General features: G+C 45.0%; 1 pseudogene; it reads right to left on the minus strand.

The window, feature by feature from the left end:
- Positions 1 to 19561, minus strand: part of LOC139235364 (zinc finger protein 229-like) — a 239924-nt pseudogene extending 220363 nt beyond the window's left edge.
- Between the last annotated feature and the right edge of the window lie 372 nt (positions 19562 to 19933).

Below are 19933 nucleotides of genomic sequence, written 5' to 3' on the forward strand. Positions count from 1 at the left end.
GATATCCTTATTAGGCGGGAAATTGTGTTGGGGAAATTGATGGGATTGAAGGCTGATAAATCCTTGGGGCCTGATTGTCTGCATCCCAGAGTACTTACGGAAGTGTCCCGAGAAATAGTGGATGCATTGGTGATCATTTTCCAACAGTCTTTCGACTCTGGATCAGTTCCTATGGACTGGAAGGTAGCTAATGTAACACCACTTTTTAAAAAATGAGGGAGAAAAAATTAATTATTTTTAATTAAGCTTCCTTACCGAAGATAATAGTAACTATCATTTGACGTAAATCAACCCACCTAAGGTTCGATCGGTGATCAAACTAGCTGCCTTGCGTCTGCTGTTTATACACAACAATCTGTTTTTAAATGGAGAGAAAAAAATACAAGAGTCCCCAATTAACTTGTTTAATAAATATATTGTATTTTATCAGCTATCTCTTTGTTTTGTCCCTTCGTGGTGGCCAGACGTAGTTGTTAAGTACTTAGCAGCTTTTTGCCGCTTTGCTAACTATAGCAATTCAACTATTCTCAGGGTTTATATATAATTCAAACTAGGATACTCTTGTTCAGATCATACCAATTGCTTTTAATACAGGTATAGTGAGTAAAAACAACAGAGTTTTATCAAATAAATACCTTCTGTTATAAAAAGTAATACTTAACAAATTATAGTCACAGCCTAATTCTCGATAGCGTCCTCTCGAGCTGACCTTGGTGCCGACTCCTTATCTCCTGTTCTCTTGATTCGCACTGCCTTCTGAGTAGAAGAGCTGTTACTTTATACCCCTTTTCTCCCATTCAAATGCTGTGAAAATCTGTAGCTGTTGTCGCCTTACAATAGATCATATTATCTAATGCCTTTGACCTTCTATGTTATCTCTATCTCCTCTCCCTCTCTGTAGCAGGAATCAGTTCTCTGAGAACAATTATACAGAACATGTCACACAGAATTCATTACTGAGCTTGGCTTTACAAAATTATGAAAATAAATGGTACATGCTGCATACCTTTATCTTACCTATTAATAATTTTGGCCATGATCCTTCCAGTTCTAAGTGAAGCTGTATCAGCAGTTACAAAAATGGATAACATAATAATGGCTCAATTTACCATGATGCTTTGCTTCTCAGCCTTTGGCCATTTTAAACCCCATTTTATGTTTTACTGCCATTTTGTATCTTTATAAACTAGTTTTACAGACAATCAATGCATATACAGGAGGTTACAAACATAAATATTATTTATTCATTAAAGATGTGTAAAATAAGCTTCTTAATACTAACTTCTAACATCTGTCAATAGGTGATATATAACAATGTTCACCAACTCCACACATTCCCAAATTCACTTGCAAGCCTCTTCAGCAGCACCGATGATTCTTCCCTCCCGCCAACCCGAAGCACTATTCTACTACAGGAGGCCTCAGGCCTGGACCCCATCATCTTAGAGGAAGAGCAGCGTGGCATCAGATGGAAAATTCCGGAAGATACTCGGGTGTGACCAGAAACCGCAGTAGGTGTTCCATGGTCGGGTGGCTCCGAATGAAAGTTCAGATGGTGAAGGACAGATTCCCAAACTTCAGGGAAACAGGGTGCGAATGTCACTGGTGGATCCCTGCGTCATCGTCAGTGAGTTCAGGGAGATTGTATCAGAGGGAATGGCGCAGAGCAGGGAGACAGGATCCCCAGGGTGATGATCAGTGAGTTCAGGGAGATGGTATCAGAGGGAACGGAGCAGAGTAGAACATAAGAACATAAGAACAGGAGTAGGCCATACGGCCCTCGAGCCTGCCCCGCCATTCAATAAGATCATGACGGATCTGATCATGGACTCAGCTCCACTTCCCTGCCCGCTCCCCATAACCCCTTATCCCCTTATCGTTTAAGAAACTGTCTATTTCTGCATTAAATTGATTCAATGTCCCAGCTTCCATAGCTCTCTGGGTCAGCGAATTCCACAGATTTATAACCCACTGACAGAAGAAATTTCTCTTCATCTCTGTTTTAAATGGGTGGCCCCTTATTCTAAGATCGTGCCCTCTAGTTCTAGTCTCCCCATCAATGGGAGCATCCACCCTGTCAAGCCCCATCATAACCTTACACGTTTCGATAAGATCACCTCTCATTCTTCTGAATTCCAATGAGTAGAGAGGCCCAGCCTACTCAACCTTTCTTCATAAGTCCACCCCTCATCCCCGGAGTCAACCTGGTGAATCATCTCTGAACTGCCTCCAAAGCAAGTATATCCTTTCTTAAATATGGAACGAAAACTGCACGCAGTATACCAGGTGTGGCCTTATGTAGCCGTTGCAAAACTTCCCTGCTTTTATACTCCATCCCCTTTGCAATAAATGCCAAGGCCTTCCAGATCACTTGCTGTACCTCCATACTCTCTGTTTGTGTTTCCTGCACAAGTACCCCCAGATCCCGCTACACTGCAGCACTGTGCAATGTTTCTCCATTTAAACAATAATTTTTTTCTGCCGAAGTGCATGACCTCACACTTTCCAACATTATACTCCATTTGACAAATTTTTGGACATTCATTTAGGCTGTCTATTTCCTTTGTCAGGTTTTTTGTGTCCTCACAGATTGCTTTTCCTCCCATCGTTGTATCGTCAGCAAACTTGGCTTCGTTACACTCAGTACCTTCTTTCAAATCGTTAATATAGATAGTCAATATTTGAGAGCCCAGCACTGATCCCTGCAGCAGCCCACTAGTTACTGGTTGCCAACCCAAGAATGAACCATTTATCCCGACTCTCTGTATTCTTTTCGTTAGCCAATCCTCTATCCATGCTAATATATTACCTCCAACCCCGTGAACTTTATCTTGTGCAGTAACCTTTTATGTGGCACCTTAACAAATGCCTTCTGCAAGTCCAAATACACCACATCCACTGGTTCCCCTTTATCCACCCTCTTCATTGCATCCACAAAGAACTCCGGCAAATTTGTCAAGCAAGACTTCCCCTTCATAAATCCATGCTGACACTGTCTGACCGAATTTTGCTTTTCCAAATCTCCATCTATTGCTTCTTTAATAATGGACTCCAACATTTTCCCAACGACAGATGTTAGGCTAACTGGTCTATAGTTTCTTGCTTGGTGTCTGCCTCCTTTTTTAAATAGTGGTGTTACATTTGCAGTTTTCCAATCCGCTGGGAGCTCCCCAGAATCCAGGGAATTTTGGTAAATTAAAACCAATGCATCCACTATCCCTGCCATTATTTCTCTTAAGACCCTACGATGCAAGCCATCAGGTCCAGGGGATTTATCTTCCTTTTGTCCCGTTATCTTACTGAGTACCACCTCCTTAGAGATTGTGATTGTGTTAAGTTCCTCCCCCTACCCCCCACCCCCCACCCACACAGCCCCTTGACTATCCACTGCCATATTATTGCTAGTGCCCTCTACCTTAAAGACTGATACAAAATATTTGTTCAGAGTTTCTGCCATCTCCATGTTCCCCATTACTAATTCCAGTAGGGCGAACTTTAGTCTGGAAATAGGAGACTGAGTGTTAGGGTTAATTGGTGTTGTTGAGATTAGAGCAGGATTGGAGGTGGTTACTTTGCTCCTCAGTCTGTTAAAACGTTTGGACATGGGAGTTATTTAAAGAGGCTAATCCAAAACCAAAAATCATTGTACAAGTGCTCTCCCCGACAGGAGGGCTCCACTCACATATTTGGCCTGGTCAAAATTAAATGGTATTAGATCAGAATTGGACTTTTCCCAGCGATCACACACCCTGCCAATGTGAATGTTTAAAAATGTATAGAGACATTGAAGTTGAGAACGTGGGAATTCTATAGGGACAGTATAAGCTAACAAACAATTCATGGTGGAATCGCCATGACATCTCAGACTCGAGACTGCGAAATGTTACAACACTAACACATAATGAAACAAAACCCACAGCTTGCAGAAAAACCTCAAGGTCTTATTAAATCATGTTATTAACCTGAAACATTGACAGAAGGTCTTTGTTTAAAATCGGACCATGCTTGGGTCGGCTTATGAGTGGACAAAGGGAACGAGGGATCAAAAGAGATGGGCTGAGCTGGGATGTCACTCTGGCCCTATCTTGTTATCTTTGGCCGAAAATGTATAACCATCGTCCCTTTGCAATGTAACGTCACTTTGTCCGTAGGAAGTGAGTGCGTTCGAACAGACTTGCATTCCTTCTGTCTGATAAAGTCCCCGATCGGGATTTGGTTTTTAAATAAAAGCTTGCTTTGTTTAAAGCACAAACGGTATTCGTTTCAGTAATTTTGCTGAACCAGATTGAGGTAAAATAATCCAGGAATCAACATTTGGTGTCAAAAGTGGGATCTCAACGGACGACTGCCGAAAACTTGCGAATTCAGAGCCAGACTAGCCTTGGACGAGACGAGGGGAAAGTGGCCACTAGTGTGAGTATGATTTCAATACTGCTCCAGTTTCCCCCGGTTTCAAAAGTCTGAGGAAAGTTTAGCCACTCGCTGGTTCTCAGGTAGTGTCTGAACGAGATCCAGGACAATCTGGTGAATATCTTTCAAACTTAGAATAGGGATAGAGATAGGGAAATTGCGCGATGACGCAAACCAAGCGGCGACTTGGAAAGATAGGTTAAAGTTAGAGCTAGATAGGGATAGATGATCAATCATGGATCTAAAAATTAATAGGAAAGAAAAGAGACTCTTGTGAACGTCTGTTTAAATGAGAAATGCCTATGTGATTTTTACTGTTAAAAAAAAAAGCCGGGGAGTTGTGGTTTGTTTGATCTCAAACAGAATGAATTTTTTTTTTAACCATTCGTAGTGTTGTCCTGTATGTGGGAAGATTAAGAGTGTGAACCTTATTGAATTACCTATATTCGGATGATAAGTTACGGAGCCAGAAAATGCACAAAGGATAGGTTTGTTGAGTTAAAAAAAAAAGAAAAAAATTACATGGTCCGGGTGGTTAAAAAAAAGGATTTAACATGCTCACTTACTTGTCGAAAGAAAACATTCAGAGAAGGCACAGCAAAACAACTGAGATGGATTCAAAAGGATTCAAAAAAATATATTATATTAAATAACACGACCTTGAGGCTGGAACAATTGAGATAACGAAAAGCAGTCCACAGCCTACGTGCCAGACTTCCCTCTAGTTATGGAAAAGACAAATAAAAGTAACGTACTAAATAGGTGCTGAAAATTTTTTTTTTTCTGAGATTTTAAATTATGAGAAAAATTCCACGGCAGTCTAAAAAAAAAATCACTCCTGTCCAATTGGCAGAAAAACTCCATTAAATTAGGGCTTTCATTGACTGATTGGATTTAAACTGCGCAGTGACGCGAAAGGATCGGGACATTTGGAGACTAAAAGAACTTAAATAAGGCTCATAAGAAATCAAATTTAGAAAATTAGGCTCACAGGAAATTAAGTAAGGTTTATGGGGAATTAAATAGAGTATAGGTGTTCAAGTCAGGTGTGACGTCGACCTCGTATATCACTTGGCCCGTCTAGGCACTGATTGAATTTAAATCACGCAGCAACTCGAAAGGTAGGGCCGACGCGGACGCGCAGCGGTGCGAACGCACAGCGACGCGAGACGTGCGGCGGCGTGAGCGTGCCGCCGAGTAAAGGAGGGCTGATGCAGATGCACAGCAGCGTAAGACGAGTAGCGACGTGAGACGTGCGGCGGCGTGAGCGTGCGGCCGAGTAAAGGAGGGCTGACGCAGACGCGCAGCAGCATGGAACGCGTAGTGACGCGAGACGTGCAGCGGCGCGACAGTGCGGCCGAGTGAAGGAGGGCTGACGCAGACGCACAGCAGTGTGGAACGCGTGGCAGCGCGGGACGTGCGACGGCGCGAGCGCGCGGCCGAGTGAACGTGGGACGACGCGAACGCGCGGCAACGCGAACCGCGGGGTGATATCAAAGTCAGTGCTGGTGTCAGTAAGTCTTTGTTTATTTTAAGTGTTTTAAATCGCGCGGCAACGCGAACCACGGGGCGACGCGGATCAGTGCTAGATTTAGTAAAGTCTTTGTTTATTTTACGTTTGTTCAAAGTCAGAGTTAGTTTCAGTAAAGTCTGTGTTTATTTTAAGTTCGTTCAATTTGCACGACGACACGAACGCGTAACGACACGGTAATATGAGGGGCAGCGTGAAAATGGGTAATCAGTTGGATAAAACAACGGATGCGGATAGTCCGCTACAAAAGTTATGTGAGGAATTACCTGAAAGAGCTGAAGACGTTAGAAAATTATCAGGAGCCCTGAACAAATTATTAGGAGATGACCAGTGGCCTCTAGGTGGCACTAGGAGCGTAGAGGTAGCAAAAAAAAGCACATGGATTGTCAAAAATTAAAAGATGCATCACTTCTGTCAAGTTGGCAAATAAATGCTATTAAATTGGGATTCTCATTGACAGAGGGAACATATGTTAAAATTGTAGACGTCTTAAAAAAAAAGAATGTGTGCACGAGAAACTTACTAAGAGATCCTCTGGGACCTCTGAGAAAGGTATTGACCGACTACGTAGTCAAATGGCTGGCTTTGTGTTAACCGAGGCTGATGATGAAATTGATGAGTGGTCACTGACTCAGCGCCCAACGGCGCCTCCCGCACCTCCTGGCCCCTTGCTCCAGTCCTCTTCCCAACACCCTCCACCTTACACTCCGGTGAGAGGAGTTAAAAATAACCCCATACCACCAAAGCATCAAACCCAAACTGACTCCTCATCCTCTGATTGCGATTCGGATCCCCAGTTCACAAGCAATATAGCCGAAAGGACCAGATCACACACTCGAAAGGGCAGAACTATATCTCGATATCACAGACAGTTCCGTAAATCTTCTAGTCAATCTACCAGTCCAAGTTGTGAAAGACATAGCAAACACATCTGCTGATCGAGACGCAGAACTGTCAAGCAGTCAGACAGCTCCGAAACATCCTCCGACCTAGAAATGATTTCCAAGATCCCAAAATCCCGACACCAATTCCCTGTCAGAACAATGCCAAACCCTGATGCACAACAAGCTGCAGACCACCCCACTCTAGATTTCGATGTGATCTTCGAACAACTATTCGATTGCTCACGCTATCCAGACAAATGGAAAGGGCAGTTAGATATTATTGGCAGGAAAAGAAAGGGGAGGGGGGAGGTGCGCCCCCAACCCAGGTCAAGACTGAATACGTGACTAGCAAGGAAGAGCCATCTCGGGAGGGAGGATGAATAGAACCGCAGTGTTGCATACAGAATTGGATGGATAAGCAAGAATACGGTTATACTAAACAACCAAACGGCCCGAGCCCTGCAAATAAACCTCCCAATTGTCCCCGGCATGGTATGGGAAGAGGCCGGGACTGGGTAAGAGGAATTGACTGTTTTAATTGTGGGCAGGAAGGACATTGGAATAAAAATTGCCCCTACCGTCAGCATGGAAAAGGAAGAGGAGGGGGGCAAGGGGGGAGAGGAGGATCTTACACTAACTTCTCCCAGAACAACCCCTTTGGTCAATTGTCCCCCGATTGACTGCGCAGCTTGATTGTGCAGGGATCCTCCCCGGACGACGAACCAATGATATTGTTAAAGATTCTGAATGAGTGGCAACCGTTTTTGATAGATACGGGAGCCTTCATGTCTTCTGTACAATCAAAGCTTAAACTCCCTGCCTCTACTGAAACACAGGAACTTTCAGGATTCCTGCGACAAATCTCGACATTCCCGGTGTCAGAACCGGTTAAAATGGGTTACCAGGAAGAATCGGTGGAACATCGATTTGTTATCACAACCAATCTGGACTGTAATTTTATGGCTAGAGACCTCCTCGGCAAATTCCAGTTGCATTTGGAGTGTGGAGATGATGGGATCATTGTAAAACAGGGAACCCTTAAGCGGCAGTATTATACCACTAGAACCCCTCAGTGATGGTCTCTGGACCTGCGGCAGGCACCCTATCACGTGACCCTAGCATACGATCCCAGTGGAAAGAATCAGGACCTGCAGAACTTTTATCAGGATCACGAAGGGGAAGTGAAGGAAATTCTATTAAGGTCTAGAGTGACTGGACCGGAAGGGAAGGCAGATTTTGTGGAAATGGACAGCCCCCAACGGTGGCACCACATATTACTCGTGAAGTATTACCTCCCCACCATGCTAAAGATTTGCGAGTTATGGTGCGCCAGGCTATAGACGAGGCTGACCCTACCAGCCGGGATGTGCAAATTGTAAAACATGGCCGTACAGTCCAATTCCACGGGGACCCCGAGAAGGTCTTAACGACTCTGCAGCATCATACTGGCTCTGACATACCTGACTATGTGGATCCTCATGTGTGGGCAGAGGACCCCTCCCAAGTGGGTTATCACAGGCAATACTGAGTATCCACTGAGCTTTGGAGGCTAGCCGATTCGAACCAATTTGCCAGTTTTCAGTCCCTAGCACGGCTAAACAAATGCGACAGTGTTTGGGGATGATCAATTACTGCAGATCCTGGATCCCTAATGTTGCCCTGATGACTAAGCACCTCACCCCGTATACAAATAAGTAAGGCAGCTTTGAAATAGAAACCGTAGACGTCCACACCTTTAAGGAACTAAAGACAGCCCTGCTGCAAGCTCCGGCTTTGGGCCGGCCCCACTATGACCGGCACTTTCAACTGTATTTACAGTTCTGAAAGACTGTGCTACCGTTGTCTTAACACATCTCACTCCGTAGCTACCCTCCTGGGCCAACTGCAGACTCAACAACTTACCATGGCCAGGCAAAGCAGATATGAGATCTACTTACTAAACAATCCTAAGCTGACCTTTTGGCACTGTACTGCAATTAATCCGGCCTGTTTTCTTACTGAGCCACCCCAAGATGAGGAAGAGCCCAGTCATGATTGTTTATCTTTAATTTAAGAGGCCACATCAGTCAGGGAAGATTTTGTTGATGTACCAATTGAAAGTCCAGACTGTATTATGTATGTTGACGGAATTAACCCAGAAAGTACTCGAATCTCAGGATACGCCATAGTAAAGCAGGAGAATCAGGTCTTGGAATCTGCCACTTTTGAAATTGCTTATATCGACTCTAGGCATGCCTTTGGGGTGGCCCATGATTTCGGACAACTATGGAAAAATAGGGGATTCCTAACCTCACAGGGGAATGAGATATCCCATAAACAGCTAGTATCTGATTTGTTGCAAGCCCTCATGTTCCCCAAACGCATTGCCATTGTCAAATGTGCTGCCCACACTACCGGAAATTCTCTGGTTGATATAGGGAATCGTTGCGCTGACCAAGAGGCCAAACAAGCCTCTCGTGACCAACAGATGGTAGTGCCCAAAATTATGAGTCAGACTAAAAATCCTGCGAAGGATAAGTTAGCCTCGGAAAAACCAATGCCAGCCATGCAAGATGTTATAAAAGCACAGGAGGACGCTCCTGAAAAAGTTAAACTGTTGTGGAAATATTATGCATGTACTTATGACAATGTTTCTAAACTCTGGACCACTCCCGCGGAACAGACTTGCATGTCTGACGAGTTGGCTCTATGGGTTATTGAATGTATGCATTTTGCTACTCATTGTGGAGCAAGGACCACGAGTGACACACTTTTGGCTACTTGGTGGCACTCTCGACTCCAGGCGCTCACCCAGAACATCAGTAGTCGTTGCCTGGTTTGCCAGCAACATAATCCAGGAAAGGGAGTCCCCTGTGATTGGGGTAAAATGCCCCTACCCGAAGGTCCCTTTGAGACATTTCAGTTGGACTACATTGAGTTGCAAAAAGTTCAGTGTTACAATATGTGTTAGTAATAGTACATGTGTTTAGCAGATGGATTGAAGCCTACCATACCCTGGACAATAAGGCTCAAACTGTTGTTAAGGTGTTAATGAGGGAAATTGTTCCTAGATATGGTATCTCAGCTCGACTGATGACCACCTATGTTCTTTCTCTGACTCAGGCTCTGCGACTAGCTCACAACCAGGTTCAAGATGCTCACCTCGACCTCCCAGTTTTACCCGAATTGTCCCTCGTGGCACCAGGGAAGTATGGATTCGGAAGGGATTAGAGCCACCATGGGAGGGGCCTTTTCAGGTGTTACTCACTATCCCCACTGCAGCCAAGGTTGAGTGGGAAAGTGCCTGGGTTCACCTGCACCACAGCAAGCTCACCACCCTCTAACGAACCTATTTTACTGGTTATTATAACTCCTGTTTCTGTTCCAGACTTGCTCTTCTCCATAGCTGAACAAGGCCGTTGGCATCCTAATTGGAACGTGGACCAGTTTGAACTTTTACCCATAGTGATAGACAACCAGCTACACCGACGGTGACCTGAGAAGAGAGACGGGAAAACTGAACTCTTTTAATCAACAAAATAATTGGACTATTTATCTGAATCCTGAGCCATAACATGAAACTGTCTGTATGCCACAGTCTGTATAATAGTGTTGATATATGACAGTTTCGGCGCATGGGAGGGGAGACAGAGACATGAGCTACATGTCTTATGTTTATGCGCAAAATGGGAACTTTTCTAGATGTTGGGTGTGTTCACATTCCCTATACATTCCCTATACATTCCAAAGGGGGAGTTCCACTAACCCTAACTGAGGCTGTCAGGAAATAGAGTGTGAACGGATGAATGCGATACTCCTAGAATGATCCTAAGTGTTATCATGGAATGATAAAAGGGGGGAATGTGAATGTTTAAAAATGTATAGAGACATTGAAGTTGAGAACGTGGGAATTGTATAGGGACAGTATAAGCTAACAAACAATTCATGGTGGAATAGCCATGACATCTCAGACTCGAGACTGCAAAATGTTACAACACTAACACATATTGAAACAAAACCCACAGCTTGCAGAAAAACCTCAAGGTCTTATTAAATCATGTTATTAACCTGAAACATTGACAGAAGGTCTTTGTTTAAAATCGGACCATGTTTGGGTCGGCTTATGAGTGGACAAAGGGAAGGAGGGATCAAAAGAGATGGGCTGAGCTGGGATGTCACTCTGGCCCTATCTTGTTATCTTTTGCCGAAAATGTATAACCATCATCCCTTTACAATGTAACGTCACTTTGTCCGTAGGAAGTGAGTGCGTTCGAACAGACTTGCATTCCTTCTGTCTGATAAAGTCCCCGATCGGGATTTGCTTTTTAAATAAAAGCTTGCTTTGTTTAAAGCACAAACGGTATTCGTTTCAGTAATTTTGCTGAACCAGATTGAGTTAAAAGAATCCAGGAATCAACACCCCCACTGAGCCCACCAGCGGAGAAGGGTCAATAATACTCGCAGGCATCGTCTGGCACCGCCTCTCATCTCCCTGAAATATTGTCTAAAAACTGGAGCCTTTCTGTGTGTTCAAGTGGAAAATTGAGAGAGTCGGTGTGTATAACAGAAAACGATCGAGAGAGCGTGTGTGTATCTGATAGGCATCGGGCTCTGGGAATCATTCCCCGGGGTTGTGCTCTCTGGGGTGTTTGTGTCAGATTTCTAACCCGTGCTGGACCTGCCCTGGGAGTGTTTGATGGGATAGTGTAGAGGGAGCTTTACTCTATATCTATCCCATTCTGTACCTGCCCTATGATTTGATGGGACAGTGTAGAGGCAGCTTTATTTTGTAGCTAACCCGTGCTGTACCTGCCCTGGCAGTGTTTGATGGGACAGTGTAGAAGGAGCTTTATTTATGTATCTAACCAATGCAGCATCGACTCTGGAATGCTTGGGACAGAGTAGAGGGAGATATAATCCGTATCTAACCTGTGTTGTCCCTGCCCTTGGAATGTCTGGTGGGACAGTGTTGAGGGAGCTTTACTCTGTATCTAAGCAAGGCAAATATATCCTTCCTTAGATAAGGAGAGCAAAACTGTGCACAGTACTCCTGGTGTCGTCTCACCAAAGCCCTGTACAATTGTAGAGCGAAGTTAGAGAGAGGGTTACCCTTAATCTAAATTATGCTGTACCTGCCCTAGGAGTGTTTATTTGGAAAGTGTAGAGGGAGCTTTACTTAGTATCCAACCAATGCAGCACATGCCCTGGGAGTGGTTGATGGGACAGTGTAGAGGCAGCTTTACTCTGTATCCAACCCGTGCCATACCTGCCCTGGGAGTGTTTGATGGGACATTCAAGAGATAACTTTTTGCTGTAGCTACCCTGTACTATACCTGCCCTGGGAGTGTTTGATGGAGCAGTGTAGACGGAGATTTACTTTGTATCTGCGTCAAGATAAATGGCTCATTTTTCTGTTGGCAAACAGTGACTAGTGGAGAGCCGCAGGGATCGGTGCTGGGTCCTCAACTATTTACAATCTATATTAATGACTTGGATGAAGGGACTAACTGTAATGTAGTCAAGTTTGCTGATGATACAAAGATGGGTGAGAAAGCAAATTGTGAGGAGGTCACAAAAAATGTGCAAAGTGATAGACAGGCTAAGTGAGTGGGAAAAAATTTGGCAAATGGTGTACAATGTAGGAAAATGTAAGGTAATCCACCTTGGCAGAAAAAATAGAAAAGCAAATTATAGTTTAAATGGTGAAAAATTGCAAAGTGCTGCATTATAGTGGGACCTGGGGGTCCTTGTGCATGAAACACAAAAAGTTAGTATGCAGGTACAGCAGGTAATCAGGAAGGCAAATGGAATATTAGCCCTTATTGCAAGGGAGATGGAGTATAAAAGCAGAGAAGTATTTCTACAACTGTACAGGGTGTTGGTGAGGCCACACCTAGAGTACTGCGTATAGTTTTGGTCTCCGTATTTAAGGAAGGATATCCTTGCATTGGAGGCTGTTCAGAGAAGGGACACTAGGTTGATTCCAGAAATGAGGGGGTTGACTGATGAAGATAGTTTGAGTAGGTTGGCCTATACCCATTGGAGTTCAGAAGAATGAGAGCTGATCTTATCGAAACAGATAAGAAAATAAGGGGCCTCGATAAGGTGGATGCAGAGAGGATATTTCCATTCATCAGGGAAACTAAAACTAGGAGACATAGTATCAGAATAAAAGGCTGCCCATTTAAAACTGAGGTGAGGAAGAATTTATTCTCTCAGATGGTTGTAAATCTATGGAATTCTCTTCCCAGAGCGCTGTGGAGTCTGGTTCATTGAATATATTTAAGGCAGAGATCGACAGATTTTTGAGCGATAAGGGAATAAAGGTTTATATGCAGCGGGCAGGGAACTGGAGCTGAGTCCATGATGAAATCAGCAATGATCCTATTAAATGATGGAGCAGGCTCGAGGGGCCAGGTGGCCTTCTCCTGCCCTTGGAATGTCTGGTGGGACAGTGATGAGGAAGCTGTACTCTGTATCAAAGCTACTCAAGTATACCCTTCCTCAGATAAAGAGGCCAAAACTGTGCACAGTACTCCAGGTGTGGTCTCACCAAGGTCCTGTGCAATTGCAGAGCGCGGTTAGAGAGAGGATTAACCTCTATCTAAATTATGCTGTACCTGCCTTGGGAGAGTTTGATGGGACTGTGCAGAGGGAGATTTACTCTGTATCCAACAAGTGCTGTACCTGCCCTGGGAGTGTTTGGGATGTTGTAGACTGAGATTTACTCGACATCAACCCTGGTAGTGTTTGGGATAGGCTGGAGTGAGATTTACTTTGTATCGAACTCTTCCAGTACCGGTAATCCTGACATCAGTAGCGGGAAAATGCTACAATCTATTATTAAGCACGTGGTAACAGGACACTTCGGAAGTGATAACAGGATTGGGCAGAATTAACACGGATTTATGAAATGGAAATTGTTCTTGACAAATCTGTTGGTGTTTTTTGAGGTTGTAACTCGTTGGATAGATAAGGGGGAACCACCGGATGTGGTGTATTTAGATTTACAGAAGGCATTCAATGAGGTGCCACACAAGAGATTAACAAAATTAGGACTCATGAGATTGAAAGTAATATACGAGCAAGGATTAAGGATTGGTTAACGGACAGAAAACAGAGAGTAGGAATAAACGGGTGATTTTCGGGTTGGTAGGCTGTAACTGGTGGGGTGCTGCAAGGATCGGTGCTTGGGCCCCAGCTATTCACAATCGATATCAATAATTTGGATGAGGGGACCAAATGTAATATAGCGAAGTTTGCTGAGGATACAAAGCTAGTTGGTAATGTAAGTGTGAGAAGGATGAAAAGAGGTTTCAAAGGGATATATACAGGCTCAGTGAGTGGGCAAGAACATGGTAAATGGAATATAATGTGAAGAAATGTTAAGTTAGACATTGATAGTAAAAATAGAAAGGCAGAGTAGTTTTTTAAATGGTGAGAAATTGGAAAAGGTTGGTGTTCAGAGAGACCTGGGTGTTCTTGTACACAAATCGCTAAAAGTTAATATGAAGTCCAGCAAGCAATTAAGAAAGCAAATGCTATAATGGCCTTTGTATAAAAAGATTTGAGTACTTACGTCTTACTGCAATTATACAGGGCCCTGGTGAGACCACACCAGGAGTATTGTGCACTGTTTTGGTCTCCTTACCTAAGGAAAGATAAACTTGCTGCAGAGGGAGTGCAATGAAGCTTCATCAGACTGATTCCTGGGATGGGGGGATTGTCCTGAGAGAATGAGTAGACATGGCCTATATTCTTCCGCATTTAGAAGGAGAGGTGAGAGTTGACACGCACATCCCATAAACACATTTTTAAAGAGAGATCGGAGGTGTTTCAATTTGATCAAGGACACCAGCCAAATTATTAGAAACACTTCAAGTCGTTCAGGACCTGTCTCCAGGGACAAGGTGATGGGTTATCTGATCATCTTTGGGTTAAATGTTGTGCTTATCGAGCTGAGCACCTCGTGCCAGCATCAAACACTCTCCAGTCGGGCACAGCACAGGTTAGATACAGAGTGAACCCATCGGTCGCTCCCCGACACAGATACTGAGGGACAGGGAGTGTCAGGAACACTGACATTTCTCACTCTAAGGTATAAATTGATCCTGTACCTCTCCCCATTAATGCTGGGCTCCACACGGGTCGAATCCTGCTCCTGTTTCCCTTCCTGTAACAGCACGAAGCTCAACCCAGCCCATAATGAGCAGGGCTCAGGGAGTTTGGTTGCTAGGCACTGCAGTGATGTCATAAAGCAGGGCCATTCAGCCCAGCTGGTCATCTCCTTGTCCCTTTAAAGGTGGAGAGCTGGGGCATCCTGTCTCAACACACATCCCCCTGTTCATACTGAGAATCCACAGGAAAGGCCCAAGGTCCAGAGTGTGGAACACAACCAAAGGGGAAAGAGGAGGAGAGCTGGGACATCCTATCTCAACACACATCCCCCTGTTCATTCTGAGAATCCCCGGTGATGGCCCAAGTCCCACAGTGCAGACCAGAACCAAGGGGGAAAGAGGAGGAGAGAAGTGGAGGTAAATCAAGGAGTGGGGACTGAGGGCCATCAAGCTTCAGTTTTAGAGCTTGTAGGCTTCAGGAGGGGAAGAGTGAGTAAGAAACATAGAAAATAGGTGCAGGAGTCGGCCATTCGGCCCTTCGAGCATGCAGCACCATTCAATAAGATCATGGCTGATCATTCACCTCAGTACCCCTTTCCTGCTTTCTCTCCATACGCCTTGATCCCTTTAGCCATAAGGGCCATATCTAACCCACTCTTGAATATATCTAACGAACTGGCATGAACAACTCTCTGCAGTAGAGAATTCCACAGGTTAACAAGTCTCTGAGTGAAGAAGTTTCTCCTCAACTCGGTCCTAAATGGCTTACCCCTTATCGTTAGACTGTGACCCCTGGTTCTGGACTTCCCCAACATTGGGAACATTCTTCCCGCATCTAACTTGTCCAGTCCCGTCAAAATTTTATATGTTTCTATGAGATCCTCTCTCATTCTTCTAAACTGCAGTGAATACAGGCCCAGTCGAACCAGTCTCTCAACATAGGTCAGTCCTGCCATCCCGAGAATCAATCTGTTGAACCTTCACTGCACTCCCCCAATAGCAAGAACGTCCTTCCTCAGATTAGGGGACCAAAACTGAACACAATATTCCAGGTGAGGCCTCAGCAAAAGTCTTTACAACTGCAGTAGGACCTCCCTGCTCCTACACTCAAATCCCCTAGCTATGAAGGCTAACATGCCATTTGCCTTCTTCACCATCTGCTGGACCTTCATGCTAACTTTCAATGACTGATGTACCATGACACCCTTGTCTCATTGCACCTCCCCTTTTCTTAATCTGTCACCATTTAGAAAATATTCTGTCTTCATGTTTTAGCCACCAAAGTGGATAACCTCACATTTATCCACATTATACTGCATCTGCCATGCATTTGCCCACTCACCTAACCTGCCCAAGTCACCCTGCAGCCTTTTAGCATCCTCCTCACAGCTCACACCACTTTCCAGCTTAGTGTCATCTGCAAACTTGAAGATATTACACTCAATTCCTTCATCTAAATCATTGATGCATATTGTAAATAGCTGGAGTCCCAGCACTGAGCCCTGCGGCTCCCCACTAGTCACTGCTTGCCATTCTGAAAAGGACTTGTTTATCCAAATTCTCTGCTTCCTGTCTGCCAATCAGTTCTCTATCCAAGTCAATACATTACCCCCAATACACTGTGCTTTAATTTTGCACACCAATCTCTTGTGTGGGATCTTGTCAAAAACCTTTTGAAAGTCCAAGTACACCACATCCACTGGTTCTCCCTTGTCCACTCTACTAGTTACATCCTCAAAGAATTTTAGAAGACTTGTCATAAATCCATGCTGACTTGGACCGATCCAAATGTGCTGCTATTTCATCTTTAACAATTGATTCCAACATTTTCCCCACTACGGATGTCAGGCTAACCAGTCTATAATTCCCCATTTTCACTCTCTCGACTTAAAAAAAAAGTAGTGTTACATTAGCTACCCTCCAGTCCATAGGAACTGATCCAGAGTTGATAGACTGTTGGAAAATGATCACCAATGCATTCAGTATTTCGAGGGCCACTTCCTTAAGTACATTGGGATTCAGACTGTAGTTTCAGGATCCAGGGAGGGAAAAAGGAACAGATGGGGAGACTGGTGTGGATTCCAGCACAGTGATGATGTCGGGGGAGGGAGATTGTGTCGGGCCGTGTATTAGGGGTGTAGGAGGGACAAGAGAGGAAAGGTCAGAGGAGGAAATACTGCAGCAGTGTCCATCAATATTGAGAGAGAGAAGGTGGGGGTCAGAGTGGGCCCTGGACAGGCCGGTAAACTGTTTGTTTGCTGTGACCAGCTTTCCTTCTGTCACAAATAGCCTCCTGTAGCCCAGTGACACAAACAGCCCATTAAACGCCACCAATGTCCTTTGGTCTGGTGAGGTCTCCCTTTGTGAAACATCGGCTGTTGTTAAAGCTTCTCATTCTGACTCGCTCAAAGTGAGACAGTATCCACTGTCCCTTTTTTTCCATGGGCTTCATCTTTGCTGGTATTGGTAACACGCCCGGGATCACTAAACACAAAACCCAGTCAGCTACTGGACTGAGTGTGTGCCCCACAGCATCTCTCTCACCTTCAATGTGTGAATAGAACATCACGCCTGCAAAGCTGGTTTAAGTTTATATCCAGGCAGCAAATCTATTTAAGAAAAGCCTGAAGGCCGATGAGACACTGCTCAGGTGCCAGTGTGCTGCTGGTTTGTCCGGTATTTGCCTGTAATGCAAAGTAACTGAACATTTCTCCCAGTGCAACCTTTGCTGTCATGAAATGTGTCTTTTAATAAGCCTCATGTCCTTGCTCATGTCTGCTGCAATTGTGTAGAAAGAGGATGTGTGAAGTGATGGTGTTTGTATGGAGATGTGAAACAAGGAAACGGTATCGGTGTGTGGCAGTGACACAGCCTTGTGGTCAGAGGCAGAACCATGCACCGATAGCCTTGAGCTTATGGTTTGAGCAGGGTCAGTCCATGAATGCTCAAGCGAAGAGGTGCCAGGGATTGGGAGCAGCGGCAGTAAATAAAATCCAAATGTAAATTCCGATGTAGTTTATCTTCATTTATTCCTATTATAATAGCTTTTGCTGAATGTGGCCCATGCCAAGTGCCAGGGTATCGGATCAGGCCCACCATAGAAAATGAGTTTGACACCTTGAGGTAGACAATGTCAACCGGATTCGCCCATTCACCAACCGAACAACTTCTTTACAAACTCAAGCTAGTTTGTAAGGCGTGACCATGTTTCCCGGAATCCATGTTCAGTATCTGAAATGGCCCCTTCCCTTTCCCCATGATGGAAAACAGCATCTCTCAGGATCCCGTCAAGCACCTTCCCAGTGATCGAGGTCACGTTGATGGGCCTTCAGTTCCCAACTTGTGGCCAATTTGCAAAACTTGAACTATGTGTGCTACCTTCCAATCTCGGGGAACAACCCATGACTCTACTGAGCTGATGGAGGTATAGGTAAAGTGCTGACAGAGCACCCGTCCCATCTCTTTAAACACCCTTGGGTGGATATCATCCGTACCTTACAATGTCAAGGTGAACCCGCATGGCGACTTTGCTGTTAATGAATGAGTGATTAGAAAGACCAAAGTGCCATTTGCCCCTCTCAGTGTGACCCTGAAGGACTGTGTCCAGGCTGAAGTTCACCCCCCATACGATCCTCCGCCCAGATTGTCCTCAATGAGCTCCAGCCAGGTGATGCTAAACTCTCGGGTGGGAAAGAAAGAAATCCACACCAATGTGTTGAAAGCAACAAGAATTTATTTGTCTCTTTCTCCCAAATATTAAACTCCAGTCCAGTTACAGGAGTTATTGACATCAGCGGAAGCAAACCCCAACTGTCAGAATGAATATGGTTCAGTCCGGATGTGATTAACAGCAGCAATAATAGCAGAATCCCACCCCTGCAGTCACTTGTGAACTCTCTGGTGTTTCAGCAGGGTGGATGACTGAGTGAATCCCCTCCCACACTCAGAGCAGATGAACGGCCTCTCCCCGGTGTGAACTCGCTGGTGTGTCAGCAAGTGGGATGACTGAGTGAATCCCTTCCCACATTCTGAGCAGATGAACGGCCTCTCCTGAGTGTGAACTCGCTGGTGTCTCAGCAGGTGGGATGACTGAGTGAATCCTTTCCCACACTCAGAGCAGGTGAATAGCCACTCCCCAGCGTGAATTCGCTGGTGCCTCAGCAGGTGGGAGGACCGAGCGAATCCCTTCCCACAATCGGAGCAGGTGAACGGCCTCTCCCCAGTGTGAACTCGCTGGTGTATCAGCAGGTTGGATGATTGAGTGAATGCTTCCCACACTCGGAGCAGGTGAATGGCCTCTCCCTAGTGTGAACTCGCTGGTGCCTCAGCAGGTCGGCTGACCGAGTGAATCCCTTCCCACAATCAGAGCAGCTTAACGGTCTCGCCCCAGTGTGAACTCGCTGGTGTATCAGCAGGTTGGATAATTGAGTGAATCCCTTCCCACAATCGGAGCAGCTGAATGGCCTCTCCCCAGTGTGAACTCGCCGATGTGTTTCCATCTGGGATGGGTAGTTGAAACATTTCCCACAGTCCGCACATTTACACAGTTTCTCCCCAGTGTGACTGCACTTGTGTTTCTCCAGGTTGGATGATCGGCTGAAGCCTTGTCCACACACACAGCACGTGTACTGTTTCTCCCCGCTGTGAACAGTGCTTTTTGCTTCCATGAACAAAGGCCGATGATATTCCGTTCCCGATGAATCGAGTGACTCCGTCAGATCTTAATGTGATATTTGGTTTGGGCCTCTGGTTGACAAATCCTCCCCTTTTAATACCCTGTAAAGTGAGTTTCAAACAGGAAAAAGGGTGGGTGAGAGAGAACGCACAAAAACACAAAGGCAGGTTGTGAAATTGAGCTGAATGAAGCTGGCTATTTGTGCGGCCATCAGCAGAAGAAAAGTGACCATGAAAGCTGACGGATTGTCATAATAACCCAACTGGTCACTAATGTCCTGCAGGGAAGTGAACCCACCAACCGGTCTGGGCCGACACAAGACTCTGGCTTCTATGGG

Source organism: Pristiophorus japonicus, chromosome 23, assembly GCF_044704955.1.
Source record: "Pristiophorus japonicus isolate sPriJap1 chromosome 23, sPriJap1.hap1, whole genome shotgun sequence".
Lineage (NCBI taxonomy): Eukaryota > Metazoa > Chordata > Chondrichthyes > Pristiophoridae > Pristiophorus > Pristiophorus japonicus.